A 15987-nucleotide genomic window follows, 5' to 3' on the forward strand; every position below is an offset into this window, starting at 1 on the left:
CTCGGGAACAGGGAGGCTCTTGAGAGTTCTTTGAAGGTATTAAGCTGTTTATGCATCCATTGAGTAAAAATTCTGAGAGGACAACTGTGGCTGTACTTCACTAGTGGCGGGCAACTAATAACGCAGCAACACATTTCCATAGTAAACAATTCCAGATTTTTTTATTATTTGGATTGTATTAGTAGTAGATAAGAAGGATTTAATGCACAGACAGGTTCTAACATCCATCCTGCTTTCTCACTTTCGCGGAGCATCACTAAGGCTTGCACAAATTCTGCTCCACTGCCTTGGATGCTAGAAATCTGATCACTGTATTAAATGGCTTACAGTGGTTTTCAGATTACAAAAATGTTAACATGTGGATGCCAAAACACTGGCCGTGTTGATCATTTGTTAAGAGACTTTAGGCTCGAGGAGTTTGGCAGTGACAATCTCCTTACACCACGCTTGGCAGTTCATATTTGTATCATGCTTGTCATCCGAAAGGCAGGATAATTCCAGCGTTGTAGATATAGCGGTTCTGAATTGACACTACCTACTGGCTGGCCAGCACAGTATTTCTTTTCCTCTGTTCCTGAACTCTAGAAATACATTTTTAAAAAACCAACCAAAACTTCAGACAGTTTTGTCCATGTCACATTTATATTTTCCAGCCTTTGCAACGGTACCTGCCCAACAAAGTGTGACTTCTAATATCACTCAACAAACATTGGCCAGATGGTACACGGACATCTATATTTTGTTTGTTATCACTGTCACATCAATATCTATTGGAAACAAAACATTTCTATAAGCAGTTGAATCAAGAAAGACGGCACTTTTAAGCATTTCATTAATTTTGTGCTGATTGTTATAACTGGCAATTGGGTAAGTACTCTGAAGGCTCCTGACAGTCTACTCTGGAATAAGAGACTGCAGAATGAATTGCTTCTGCCATGGCTTGTATTGCACAATCCATTCGTCTCAACATGTTCTCATGGCTCTAAGGAGGTGCTTTTTGAGGGTCCGTCTACTGCTGTCGCCAGTGGCTGGCAGCAAACCCCACCATCTTTCTCACTGCTCTTTCCCAAAATTCTTACATATAAAATGCTGGGGCTCCGTACATTGCAATCATACGTGTTTGGACATATAGCTATTGACTGAAGTTAAGCCACTAATAGTTTTTCAGCTCCAGAGGCTCCAGTTATAGGAATGAGTAGACACACCTGCACTAGGGCTGAATTTCTTTCTCTATGAGGCTGTTGCTTAATAAACATGAAACTGAACTGCAGTGAAGAATCATGTAGTGGGAGAATAAGCAAAAAACCTTTGGGCAGGACATTGTGGTCTAGAGTTCTCAAGCCTGCTCTGGCCTATAGCACGACTTTCCCCCTTTAATAAAGAACTTTGCCTACTTGGTATCAGATGATGATTTAACCCTTAAACACCAGTGTTTGTAGAATGTGGGCCTTAAGCATATAAGGGTGCAGAACAGGAAATCGATGCAACAAGTTGGCTTAGAAATTGAAAGTATTTCTACTCCTGCACCATTGAGAATTTTGTTCAGGGTTTTGTCTTAATAGGTATATCTATTGCCTTGTCACTTTTTATGATGCAAAATATTTTAAATGGGGAGTTAGCTCATTCCTTTATCGCAGGGCTGGGAAATCCGTGATCCTCCAGACCTTGTTGGACTCCCAATTCCTGGCAGCCCCAGCCAGCCTGGCAAAGGGTTGTGGATGATGTGGTTTGTAATCCAGGAACTTGGAGGGCTACAGGTTTCCCATCCCTGCTTGTTTGCCAGCCCAACGGCAAGCGCTAGTGTGTAAAAGCAATTTGTAGCTGTTAACTGTACTTATTTTTAGATAGAAGACTTTAACAAAAATACTTGTGCCTTTCAATCTAGAACTCTCTATAGAATGCCCGTGCATCGTTTGAAACTGCCTAAAAGGATCCTTATGTTGGAATGGTGCCTGTGGCTAAAAGGATGATGAACACTACTATGACGAGGACAACGCTAACAATAATTATGATCATTTTAGTGTTTTTCCACCACATCTTCCTTGAAATTTTTGTAGACGTCTTTTGGAAACCGTGAGCCTGAAAGCAAATGGAGAAAGGCACAAGTCAATAAGCAGGGCAACATACCAAATGAAAGAAAGCGGCTGCTTTAGAAATGTGGAAGTAGCTTTGCGTAACTTACAAATTACCCCAACAGTTGGTAATTGAAGTCTTAGCTTGCATTGTTTTTTCAAACGGTTGCAATTCAAAGAATTGTGTGTTAACACACTTAAGTTGTAATCTGAACCCTACTTGAGTGAATAAGCCCTGTTGAATTAAATAGGATTTATGAGTAAGCACGATTAGGATAATGCTGTTAGCTTTTTTCCATCAGGCTGCCTGAGTATTTTGAGAGCTGGTGGGAGAGAGAAGCGCAAAATGAGCCTCGAATATTTCTTCTCTTGGAATTCAGTGTTGTTGAAGCTGCTTGATTAGCATGAATTGATAGCTAAACACTTGAAACAGTTTCTTCAAGGGCCCTGATCACTAACGACTTGTCTTGGAGGAGTAATTTGTGGTGAGCCCCCAAAATAAGCAACTTGCTGCATTGCTGGCAAATGGACCATGTGGCTTCCCTGTGGATCCAACAAGCTTGTTCCATCAGTCCAAGGATTTACACTTGTGCAATGGAGCATACCCCTCCCTGTGCCCCTAAATCATATGGGTGTTACCCCTGTAAGAGTGTGCAGGGAGAGATGGGAAGGAAGGTACATTGCAGAATTGTACATCCTTTCAGTGGTTCTCAACCGTGGGTCCCCGGATGTTTTTGGCCTACAACTCCCATGATCCCTAGCTCACAGGACCAGTGGTCAGGGATGATGGGAGTTGTAGGCCAAAAGCATTGGGGACCCAAGGTTGAGAAAGGCTGCGTGATGGAGTTAATACGATACAACCCTCAGATCCTGATGCCAATCCTCAAAGAGTCTGCTTAAAGCCATTCTACTGATAAATATTCTGCACAAAGTAAATGAATGTAGAATCACCGCTGTTTGGAGATCATCGCTTCGATCAGCCAGCTCGCTCAGCCGTTCTCCTCTGTCCAAAACTTTTTCAATATTCTGGCTCATGACATTTTTCACATCATCCACTTGAACTTGAAGCGTAGAAATTGCAGCATCACTGTGTTTCTGATCAAACGCCATCTGCCCAGGATAAAGTTCTCATTACACTAAATACGAATAATAATGCTAGCCCTGGTTTTGTATAGCAATGTTTCCTGAAAAATAAGTCAGCCAGCCAATTATAGGCTATTTGAAAACCTAATACAGTACTGAATTATTTCCTTGTTTCCACCAATAAGTTTTATTCAAAAGATTTCTATCCTAATTTTCAGTCCTAAATTCACAGCAGCTCACAGCTGAAAACACAGAAAGCTACAGGTAGAGTAAAAAAACAGAACAGTAAAACCCAATATTAAAATGAGAAGTAAGATTTAAAATGCATTTGTTTACTAAGCATTTATCAACGCTGTGTAATGATGCCTTTTAGTATTTTATTTACAAATTTCTGAAGCGGTATTAAAAATCTAGCACAATTCTCTTGCCATATAAAGCCAACAGGAAAAGTAGTATAACATGTTAGATACAACAACCTGCAAGATAAGAAATCAAAACCAACCATGAACCACCCGTTAACTCATTTAATTTTTAGTTTGGACAAGTAAAGGGCAAGCATCAAATTTAAGATGGTGGTACATCTACCAAAGTTGTTCTATTGGCTAAAGCACTTATGGCTGTGCAACAAAACTTTGTTTCTCATTCCTCTCCCTACATCCCCCTTAATTCCCCAATGCTCTGGAGCAGATTTTGGGGGGCAAGGATGAGGAAGTTGCATTACAGAAATTGAACCTGTGCTAATGGAACGTGGCTGAATATTACCATCTGTGTCCGTCGTCCCCCCCCCCCAGTCTTATATCAAAGAATTTTAACTGAGCCGATGGAGAATTTCAGTAGCTCAAATACAATTAAACCATGCACAATTTGTTTATCGGGTGTCTTACCCGCTTAGGGTGAGTTACAAGATAACAACACTTTTGAGATCAGGCAAAACTGTTAGAAAAATAAAGCGGGCCTTGACACATGTCTCAACCAAAAGCAAGAGCAAAGAGGTGCGTCTTCAGCATAATGGTGGAAACTGCAATTTAGATGTCAGATACACAAGGAGCATAACTGCATTCGCACTGGGAACTTTTTGAAATCGGTTTGTATTTGAAAAGCAGACGGTGCAGCTTGTACTAGAAGACAAATCCAGTCTTCAACACCTTTGTTAAAAAACCTTTCATAGCCTCTAATGGTATACCCCACAGCCTTTCTTCTAGGTGCTAAACTATAATCTAATTTAATTAAACAGATCTAGGGTAGTGGGTGCCTCTTAACATCTACTTTCCTTTGGATGTGCTGTTTTTTACAACCTTTTGGTCTTCCCTCTCCTAGTTTTCAGTAGATAGCGTCCCAGTATCTGGCACTGCCTGCTGTATTGTGAAGTGAGGAGAGAGGGATATTGGCTGTACTCATTGGGGAAGGGAATCCTGCCAACAGATGCCCCCTCCCCCTAAAACTGGGGGAATATTCAGGGTGGCAGGAACGCGTTACTTCCGGGTTCCGCTGCTCGCGTATGTGCAGAGGCTCAAAATGATGCCATGCACATACGAGGAAGCGGCGCAACGCAACCCGCGCACGCGCAGACGCACTGTCACGTCTTGCATTCCGTTCGGGATGCGAACGGGGCTCCGGAACGGATCCCGTTCGCATCCCGAGGTACCACTGTATTCAAGTTATATTTTAGAATTGTGCGCTTTCTCCGCAATGTTATCACATGGCCACTAGAGGTCACCCGAGCACTTCTACGAATTAATAGCAAAACAAAAAACATTCCCATGAGGTTAGGGCAATTTACCTTCACAAAACAAATAAATGATTAAACAACACTGAGATGCATGAAAATTCCTAAGTCTCTCCTCACCCATCCCACTTATCTACCATTAAAGTGCATAGAAGTAATTATCTGTTTGTACTGCCAAGTATCACAAAATTCACTATTATAAAGGGTTACTAATATTATTTCCTTCATCTCTCTGCGAAGATAATGCAGATTTCAGAATGATCTAAAAGACTGCAGAGATTAGTGTCATGTTTGCTCTTTTGCAAAGGCTTCTAACATTTGCTTTTTTTGCATTTGTATTGCTGTCCCTTGTTGGATCTCAGGAGTGCTCTAAGGAGGCGCAATGATAACACCCAAAAAAGTGCTAAGGGATTAGGCCGGTGGTCCATCTAGTTCAGCATCCTCTTTTTGCAGCAGCCAACCAAATGCTTGGAGGCTACTCACAAGCAGGACCTGAGTGCAACAACCAAGAGGATGCCAGCGTGGTTAATGAGCAGAATCAAGGAAGCTTACTGGAGACAAGGAGCAGTTCTTCAGAAAATGGTCACTTATCCCCAGTGAGAACAAACATTGACCAAAGAAAGCAAAGATGGTGCAAATAAAGAAATGCAAGGAGCACATTTCAGCTGAGTTTCTACTACAGTGGTACCTTGGGTTACAGACGCTTCAGGTTACAGACTCCACTAACCCAGAAATAGTACCTCAGGTTAAGAACTTTGCTTCAGGATGAGAACAGAAATCGTGCGGCAGTGGCATGGCGGCAGTGGGAGGCCCCATTAGCTAAAGTGGTGCCTCAGGTTAAGAACAGTTTCAGGTTAAGAACGGACCTCCGGAACAAATTAAGTTCTTAACCCGAGGTACCACTGTATTGTGATTTTTAGTAACTCCCATGCCTTACCGACTTCCCTTTCAACTTCGCTTTTACCAATCCCCTCATTTGGGCGCACAAAGAACTGTCTTGCATCTTCCACAGCAAAGAGACATACAAAGCATTCTGCCAGTTTCTCTGCAATTTCTGTTAAGTTGTGGGTGAACATATCAGACGACACAGCGATTCTTCAAACATCTCTTGTTTATTCACAGGCCAGAACAGAACTGAACTGAAGGGTTCAGCCAGCCTGCTTATACAGAGCTCCCCTAGAACGCAACAGTAACCTTTTTCTGTAACTAGCCAATCACTGAACGTCACTTTTGATCCCTTATTTGCATATGTGGACCTGAACTATCTACAGTATCCCCCTGCTGGCCCAGGGTGAGAACTTCAGTACATAACAATTTCCTTTTCCTTCTTTGGCACACCTTTGACTCCCTTATGAGCCAGAGGTCCAGCTGCCTTCGTAGCCTTTTTCCTGCTTCTAATGCACTGACAGTCTTTTTGAAAAAATTATTCCAATGCAGCAAAACACTCAGTTTCAGTCAAATCTAGTTTCCTAATCTTTAATCAGAACTCGCAGAGAACAAGTAGCAGTAGGACATGAGTATTTGCCCCTCTATAAGCATCTGGTTCTAATTTCAGCAATTCCTTTCAGTGCCGGTTAGTGACTGATGAACTGTTATTGTTGTAACATGGCAATTTAAGCCTTCACGTGTAAGAATAGCTATGCAATTCCCCCACCATTCGCAGAACTTCAACAACAATGGATTCCCATTCTTTATCTGATACATATTTACAGGAAACTCGATGTAACCATACAGCATAGTACAAACCAAAATGAATTAGCATTCAGGGAATAACAGATATGTCAAAGTGGGGCCCCCTATAGCTTTACCAAGTGTGGAAAGACTGAATTTCGATATCCTAAATGTAAAGGGACCCCTGACCATTAGGTCCAGTCGTGGCCGACTCGGGTTGCGCCGCTCATCTTGCTTTATTGGCCGAGGGAGCCAGCGTCCAGCTTCCGGGTCATGTGGCCAGCATGACTAAGCCGCTTCTGGCGAACTAGAGCAGCGCACGGAAACGCCGTTTACCTTCCCGCCGGAGCGGTACCTATTTATCTACTTGCACTTTGATGTGCTTTCGAACTGCTAGGTTGGCAGGAGCAGGGACCGAGCAACAGGAGCTCCCCCCGTCGCGGGGATTCGAACCACCACCCTTCTGATCGGCAAGTCCTAGGCTCTGTGGTTTAACCCACAGTGCCACCTGAGTCCCTTCGATATCCTACACAGCAATTAAAGGTGTTGGACCTCTCCTCACATCTGACCACTTTTCTTTCACATATCTGTTATATCTGGGAAGCTATGCCATAAAGGCAACCTCTGCTGAAACCACCCTTTTCTATCTCCATAGTAGTGGCGCAGGAGCCCATTTCTCCCTACACTTCAAAGCTGGTATGTTACAAAAAAAAAACATCTTGCCTCTGCCGGAGCAGAGAAAAGCATCCTCTCTCCTCTAAAGCATGCACTGAACTGCAAAAGAACAGTGAAAAACAGGAAACCAGTGTACATCACATCCAGTCTCCCTTTCCCGTGGGAAAACCCAACAGTACAGACTGTGGAATGTAAACATTGTCTTGTGACAAGCACTTCGCTGCACAGTGAAGAGAGCAGAAACCAACAGAAAGTAATGCGTGTGTTAATACAATATTAATACAATATTAATTCTTTAATCATTAATAGTAAATAATGATAGAAGACAATCCAATTTGACCTTACATACACCGTTATTGTCGTTTATTTTTCTCATTTATAATTTTACTGCTTTATCTTCTTTTGTAAACCACATTGATTTTTTGTTTTTAGAATCAGGCGGTGTGTCCATTTTATGAAATACCGTATTTTTTCCTCTATAAGATTCACTTTTTCCCTCCTAAAAAGTAAGGGGAAATGTGTGTGCGTCTTATGGAGCGAATGCAGGCTGCACAGCTATCCCAGAAGCCAGAACAGTAAGAGGGATCGCTGCTTTCACTGCGCAGTGATCCCTCTTGCTGTTCTGGCTTCTGAGATTCAGAATATTTTTTTTCTTGTTTTCCTCCTCCAAAAACTAGGTGCGCCTTGTGGTCTGGTGCATCTTATAGAGCGAAAAATACGGTAAATAAACCACCAAGGTTTTCCAAAAACACATGGGGCTGCTGCCCCTGCTTGCTCAGCTCACGGACTCCCTCTCGCCTCCCATAACACTTGACCCAACCCGCTCCCTGCACAACCCACCCACCCAGCCTATTCCCTCCCAGCTCACCCCAAACCTTTTAAAGGGGCTTGGGAAACTACTCTCTGAAGCACTGCCCACCCTCCTTTAAACTGCTTGCATTGTCCGCCTGTTTTGCCTGCTTGCCTGCTGTTTTGTGGTCATGCCGGAGTTGCCGCAGTCGCCTAACTGGTGACTGTGCAAACTGTAGCATGACAACAGCCTTACAATTTTACTCTATAGTAAGATTAGTTTCACACCCCATTGGCAATGCTGATTCAAAGCCCCGGTGGCCTCTTGTGGAAATCATTCCAATTAACTTTTGCAGGCGTGAATAAAATAAGATTATTTTACCTAAAGTAGCTTTAGAAGATCCAGGAGAAGAGTTAAAGTACTTAAAATGTATGCTTGTTTCCCTCCGCTCTTTGGAAGGTATCTGTCTATTGTGATGACGCAGTAGGAAGCAATGATTGAAACTTCTAGTTAATATTTTACTACAGTGACTAGTCTTTTTGGATAAGCTGTACACTCAGAATGTTTCTGCTGCAGAAACAGTTATTTTACTGACACAATTAGATTTACAGTAAATAGATTGCTCATCTAGTTGTTTTCTAGAGAAGTGAGAGAAGTTGGCAAAGTTACTTACCATGTATTTTGCTAATATCTCCTGAAAATCTGTTCCCAACTCTCAAAACACTGAACAAAAAGTGCTTGCGATATTAAGGAGTTACTTGACTGCTGATTGCCTTGTAAATCTGGAGGGAAATTGAATAGTTTAACATGGAATTCAAGAATTCTATGATCAACACAATCAAAATGTCAGATAGACATCAATAGGCTTCAATAGCCACTTCTGAGAGTCACTTACCAAACCTGCTATAGCTGTGTTTAATGGGAGAAAGTGCTGCAGAGAGTAGTTTGCCCAACCGCTCTCTGAAGCACCTCCCGCTTCCACTAAACAGTTCACCTGGTCTGTCGAGCGGCAATTAAAGTTGTGCGAGTACCTCGAACTAGCCAAAAGGACAGAACTAATAAGAGATCACTCAGGTGACAAGGTACAAAATGGAATGGGATTGCTTTAAAAACTACCTGATAAAATATGGTTCCAAAACCAATACTTGGTTGTGCTTAGATTTATCTCACAGATATAAGGGGGTTGGGGTGGGGAAAACTGATTTTAGTAAATGAATGCAGAATATTTGTCACTTAAGAGAAGCGTTGAAGCCGCAAAGAGATAGAGGGAAGTCAACTAATAGAGCAGGGATTCAAACTAGTTTTCTGGAACAGAAAGAAAGAAAAGGATAACAAATATAGTTTCTTTCTGAGAACCTGGTGTATAGAATATTCTAATTGCTGTTTGTATCCTTTGAACAATTTTGTGTACTTGGCTAATTCTTTTTCATTTATTATTCATCCTTTTTCTCCCCCCCCCTTCCCCCTTTTCTTTCTTTTCTTATTTTTACTTCTTATTTTTATTTTTGAATATTTGGATGTAATGTTTAATTCATGCTTTCTCTGTAATTTCTAAAAATGCAATAAAGATAACAACAACAACAACAACAACAACAACAACAACAACAACAACAACAACAGTTAACCTAGTCTTTCTGCCACCTGGGCTGCTTCCTCCTTCACCTGCCTGCTATTCTGTCGTCATGGTGTTGGTGTGTCCACCCACTGGCAGTCATGCTAATTGCACCATGACAACATTACATTTCTATGTATATAGGGAAGAATATCACTAGCGTAATCCTCTAATCCATTTGCCATTACAGTTAATCTTTAAAACCTGGATTAGGCCTGGTTTATTCATGAGAAAAAAATGCTGCAACACTCGACTTACCTTCCCGTACAAACAGGTGCATCCCCCAAGCCTTTGCATACAACTTAAGTCACTGCTGATGCGGTCCCCTAAAAATAAATGACAAATGTTTGTGCTTGTTAGGAAAAACATGCAGCGTGAACGTTATTTGTGTATCACCCGGTTGCTATTGGATTTGCACTGCCTTCTGGACTCCTGCACTCGATTAAAGGTGTACTGCTTTTATGCATTCACTTCATAAATTGATATATCACAGAATTACAATGCTCTCAACAAATGCAATGGAACCAACAAAAGAAGAGTGGCAGATGAAGATGATGGAATTTGCAGAACTGGCGAAGCTGACAGGAAAAATCCGAAAGCAGCACCATCAAGTATTCCAAAAGGATTGGAGTAAATTTATATGATATCTGAGAGACTGTAAACAATTAACATCACTAGCAGGGTTGCCTGAAGACTTGTAATGAGAAATTATCTGTCTTTCTATATTTATTTAAATTTTGAGCCATTTTGTAATGAGTGTAATTAGAATGGGAAAACGTATAACTTGCAATGATATAAAGGTCAATTTCAAAAGCCATGAGGCGGGAGGGAAGGAAGTCGAAAGGCTCTAAAGAGCCAGAGCGGTATTGTGAATAATGATGATGTGAATGTATAATATTAAATGGAAAATAAATAAAAATTATACACACACACGCAATGGAGATAAACCAGTTGAAAACTAACTATAAAATTGGAAATGACTTTAAAAGTCTTCAAGTAGGTGCCAGAGGGAGGGGGCCTGTGTCATCTCAGTTGGGAGTTCCACAAAATTGGGCCCACAGGACTGAATGTACTACTCCTGGGTGTGCCTAGCAAGCCTTAAAATAAATGGCTTGATGTCACGTTAACATATGAGAGTGCTGGAGGTGAAATAGTTAAACAGGTTACCCAATCAGAACCCAGGGGGTGGAGCAAGAGGGACTATAAAACCAGCTCTGGGGCAGGCGAAGGGGAGAGTTCATTGGGAGTTGGGTGGTTGGTTGGAGTGGGAGTGAATTGGGATAGAGTCTGTGGGTAGGTTGAGTTAGGGGAGTGAAATAAGTTGAGTCAGGAACAGTTAGGAGCTAGGTAGACAAGTAAATATCTGAGAGGTGGTTTAGTGAGTGAGAGCAGGTAGCAGAAGTTACAGGTCTGGATAGGCACCCCATGATTGGAATTGACCGATACTGTTTATGAAAAAACCCTGTACCCGTTTCATCTGCTGGTAGATTATTGGAGCTCACTTCAGCATTCAGCATTATTTTAAGACGGTTTTGCAACACTTTACTACCCCAAGCATAGATTAAAGACCATTTCACAGATTTTGTTTTAAAATGGGTTGAACCAGATTATCCTCAGGGTCCCTTCCAACTCTACAATTCTATGAATCTATGTGCAAATGCAAAATACTCTAATTTATACATAATAGCCTCAGCGTTACCCATATCTAGACTTGGGACGAACTCCCAGTCCTTCCCACACCTCCTGGGGCTCTGGAGCCACACCCCAAACTTACACAATTGGTTCACACATATATAGGCACACACCAAATGCTAGATCACTACCTAAAATTTACATCATCCTCATTTTTCTTTTAAGGCACATGAGAAACAAAAGTTGAAGTCTTGGCCCAGGAGGAAAATGCCAAAATCTATCCTGGGGCAATACCCTTATTAGACCAACCGAAATGACACAGAATTGTGTGCAAGCTTTTTGCTCTAATCCAGAACTCTTCAACAGGAGATGGTAAACAAAGCAGCCAGATCTGGAGGAAAGACACTGTAGAGTCTAGCCTTCCCTAACCTTGTGACTTCCAGATATTTTGGATGATCACTCCTTGACCGGCTTTGATGTAAGTTGGGGTCCAAGACCGCAGTGGGGTGGGGTGGGGTGGGGTGAAACTAGGTTAGACAAGACTGATCTAGTCTGATGGAGAAATTTCTGGAGAAAAATTGAAAGATTTCACAGATACATTGTGACATTTGGGCTGGCCTAATATTGCCTTCATGCAGATCTTGAAATTGTTATTCTTCTTTATGGCCCTTCCAAAAGTCATCCCACATGGAACTATATGGGACTTGTAGTTTTATTTAGACTATGACCCACTTTGGGGATTCCAGAGAGGAAGAGAAAAGGTAAAGGTAAAGGGACCCCTGACCATTAGGTCCAGTTGTGACCGACTCTGGGGTTGCGGCGCTCATCTCGTTTTATTGGCCGAGGGAGCCGGCATACAGCTTCCGGGTTATGTGCCCAGCATGACTAAGCTGCTTCTGGCGAACCAGAGCAGCACACGGAAACGCTGTTTAACTTCCCACCAGAGTGGTACCTATTTATCTACTTGCACTTTGACGTGCTTCCGAACTGCTAGGTTGGCAGGAGCAGGGACCGAGCAACAGGAGCTCCCCCCGTCGCGGGGATTCGAACCGCTGACCTTCCGATTGGCAAGCCCTAGGCTCTGTGGTTTAGACCACAGCGCCACAGTGGGGTGTATATTTTAATACAGTGACACAAATAATTTCCCAACTAAACCTTTGTACCGTAGCCTGCTCTTGAACATCAGAGACACTCCCCCTTTCTTTTTAAAATGTTTTTTAAAAAATAATTTTTATTAAAGATTTCTTAGTTTACAAAAATGTGTGCATTGTCTCTTTTTTCAAGTTGTGTTTTCTACTGATCAGTTTCATCGGTTGTGAGACATTAGTGTTGCATGCAATATTATTCTACTAAGTGTATGTGTGGGGTTTTGTGTCAGGGTTACTTGTGTGGATTCCCTTTCTATTTGCTTGTTATATTTCCTTGGAAGTGATGTATGGAAGTGAGAGCTGGACCATCAAGAAGGCTGATCGCCAAAGAATTGATGCTTTTGAATTATGGTGCTGGAGGAGACTCTTGAGAGTCCCATGGACTGCAAGAAGATCGAACCTATCCATTCTTAAGGAGATCAGCCCTGAGTGCTCATTGGAAGGACAGATCCTGAAGCTGAGACTCCAATATTTTGGCCACCTCATGAGAAGAGAAGACTCCCTGGAAAAGACCCTGATGTTGGGAAAGATGGAGGGCACAAGGAGAAGGGGACGACAGAGGACGAGATGGTTCGATGGTGTTCTTGAAGCTTCCAGCATGAGTTTGACTAAATTGCGGGAGGCAGTGGAAGACAGGAGTGCCTGGCGTGCTCTGGTCCATGGGGTCACAAAGAGTCGGACATGACTAAATGACTAAACAACAACAACATTTCCTTGGTGGGGAGAGAGGTTGGGGGTGGCCCAGGGGTGGTTGGTTGTCTTTGGCTGGCTGTAGTGAGATGTGTTTATGTGTGCGAGTGTGGATTTTTGGGTCACGCTGGCCATATTGATTCATATGCTGTTGCCCGATTCTTGTTGGGTTGTGTATGTGATAAAGGGGAGCCATACTGGGGTGAAGGCATCTTCTTCTATTTGTCCCTATGTCAGTTTTAGTTTTTCTAGTAAGGCTGTTTCCCCATACTATTTGATACCAATGGTCCATGTTTACTCCTGACAGGCCTCTCCAGTGTCTGGCTATGATGCTTTCCTTTTTAAATGTTTGCTGCTGTATTGCATTTTAATTTGTTGGAAGCCACCCAGAGTGGTTGGGGTAACCCAGTCAGATGGGTGGCATATAAATAATAAATTGTTATTATTCTGAAAAATGCAATGGGCACCATTCAGCCACAGTTAAGAAGCACATTGAAATGCCATTGTTTTCAGTGGTGCATTTCAGCAAATGCTTCCCTCTCTCTGAAATTGGAAGAGAATTAAGTGTTTGATTTTGATAGCATTGTGCCTCATGTGCCCTATTGGGGGGGGGAACCCCAGCACTTTGGGAAGATGATATCAATTTTATATGAGGAAGCTGTCTGCTTGCTCTTAATCTGTTTTAACAACTTTCAAGCCTAACATTTCTAATTGAATGCAGCACTCACAGACCGATAAAAAAAAAAAAAGGAAAATCCTTATGAGGTGTTTATCTCATTTAAAATCAAAGATCTAATATCTCTGGTTTCTGGATCCCTCTGGATTATACAGAGTTTAAAAGGAATACTTCAAATAATTCTCTCTCTTATTGGGCATAAAACTCCAGCAAGGGAGGACACAAACAATTCTCCAGTTTGTACTTCTACTGGGTTTAAGAGCCAGTGTGGTTGTAGTGGTCAGAGTTTCGGACTAGGACCTGGGTTCAAAACCCCACGAAGCCTACTATATTTTATCCTAACCTACCTCACAGTGTTGTCAAGAGAGGCTAAAATGGGGAAATGTGTATGCCGCCTTGAGATCCTTGCAGAAAAGGTCGGATATAAATGTATTAAAATAAAGAAAAAGGTCAAAGCTCATGATTTCCAGCTCTACTGAGGGCACAGGAAGGGGAGAAATGGGATTGCGGGTGGCACAGCTTTACCTCAGATCGTAGATGATTGTGGGGCAGGAAAGGGAGAAGAGAGTGTGTGTTTATGTGCCTGGGATGCGGGAAGTTGTGGTGTTTTGGAGGAAAAAGGGCCCATAAGGATTAGAAACTGAGTGGATGAACCCAGAGACTTTGGGATTGTTTGCGCATGTATAGGTTTAGAAAGCAGTATGGGTTTGTATAGTTCAGAAAACAACATTATTTATTGTAGGCACTTGACTTACGATGGTGTCACGACCTTTCTGTGGTTAGGAAATGCAAAACCTTACAGTACATTTTACGGTGGTAGCTTTCAGCGTTTTAAAAAAGTAATACGGGTGATAATCCCTCCCTTCCCATTTTTGAATTTGGCAACCTGTAAAGACGCCGCTGAAATAAGTCCGCACAAGTCAACATGACTCTGATTAAAGTTCTGTTGGGAAGTCTGTGGACCAGGATACAAAACCAACAAGTGCTTAAATAAAGTTACGGAGGGAAAGAATAGCAGTGCCCCCAGTACAGCGGATAAACTGAGGAAGGACGAAATAAAGGAGGGACAGGGTAAAGAGGAATATATTCCCTGGTACTAGGAAATCACTGGAAAATTAAAGGGGTTCAGTAATCACATGTGAAAGAGGCAAATCCGATTAAGGTAAAATCTTGTGGATATTATTTAACTGTACATTATCTTATTAAACAACAATCCCCATGGCATGCTAATGATAACAACAAACAATATACATTTCCTGACTATAAACTGAGAAGACTCTCTTCCAGTGTCCTTTTCTCTCTCACCCTAATCTTAACTCCCCATCCTCTAACTGCCTCTCCTAACTGTCTCTTAACTGCCTCAGAATCCTCCTGTCAATCACAAGAAGCTTTTCACCAACATCCCAAAAGGACCCTGAGCATCTATTAGTATTTTTGTTGTCACTCGCTTATAAAGCAGCTATTTCTTCCCCCTAAGCACCGTAAAGAGATTAATTAAAAGCCAAGGCAGTCTTTGCCTGCAGGCTGACAATGTAATAGACCCAATACAAAAAGGGGGGGGTATATGAATTCGAATTTAGGGGGGTGGGCAGGCAACTTGTCCTGCTTTGCAGAAAATGGTCCTCTGTTTGATGGGCTGTCAGCGGCGCAGCCCCCATTTGAAAAAAATCTCTCTTTGGAGGGCTGTCCAGTCCAAGTCTGGAGAACATGAGTGGCCTTGGAAGTTGTGAAACCATAGAATCAGAATCACAGCCTTGGAAGGGACCCGAGGGTCATCTAGTCCAACCCCCTGAAATTCAGGACTTTTTGTCCAATCAATGAGCACCTGGGCAGCAGACAGCAAAAGCACCTTTGTCACCACCCTCCCCTCTCTGCTGGGATGTCTTCTATTTCTACAGTGGTACCTCAGGTTAAGAACTTAATTCGTTCTGGAGGTCTGTTCTTAACCTGAAACTGTTCTTAACCTGAGGTACCACTTTAGCTAATGGGGCCTCCAGCTGCTGCCGCGCCATTTCTGTTCTCACCCTGAAGCAAAGTTCTTAACCCGAGGTACTATTTCTGGGTTAGCGGAGTCTGTAACCTGAAGCGTTTGTAACCCAAGGTACCACTGTATTTGAAATTATTGTTTTGATTGTTTCTAAATTTTCATCTGGATCCAAAAATTAGTACCTGTAAATTTTATGTATACAGTGGTACCTCAGGTTACATACGC

The 15987-nt window shown here is 42.3% G+C and overlaps 1 long non-coding RNA gene across 4 annotated transcripts; it reads right to left on the reverse strand.

Annotated features, from left to right (window-relative positions):
• Positions 1-133: 133 nt before the first annotated feature.
• Positions 134-15619, reverse strand: LOC309350406. Of its 4 annotated transcripts, none has more exons than XR_014160324.1 (6): positions 15324-15338; positions 15081-15292; positions 9888-9955; positions 8691-8799; positions 3024-3182; positions 134-2079 (listed from the first exon to the last, which is right to left on the reverse strand). It is a non-coding gene; the product is annotated as an uncharacterized lncRNA (long non-coding RNA). The 4 variants fall into 4 exon arrangements; XR_014160325.1 differs by having other exon boundaries at positions 15027-15292; XR_014160323.1 differs by lacking the exons at positions 15081-15292; positions 15324-15338 and adding an exon at positions 15601-15619.
• Between the last annotated feature and the right edge of the window lie 368 nt (positions 15620-15987).

This window comes from Podarcis erhardii (assembly GCF_964252035.2).
Source record: "Podarcis erhardii genome assembly, chromosome: 9".
Classification (NCBI taxonomy): Eukaryota; Metazoa; Chordata; class Lepidosauria; order Squamata; family Lacertidae; genus Podarcis; species Podarcis erhardii.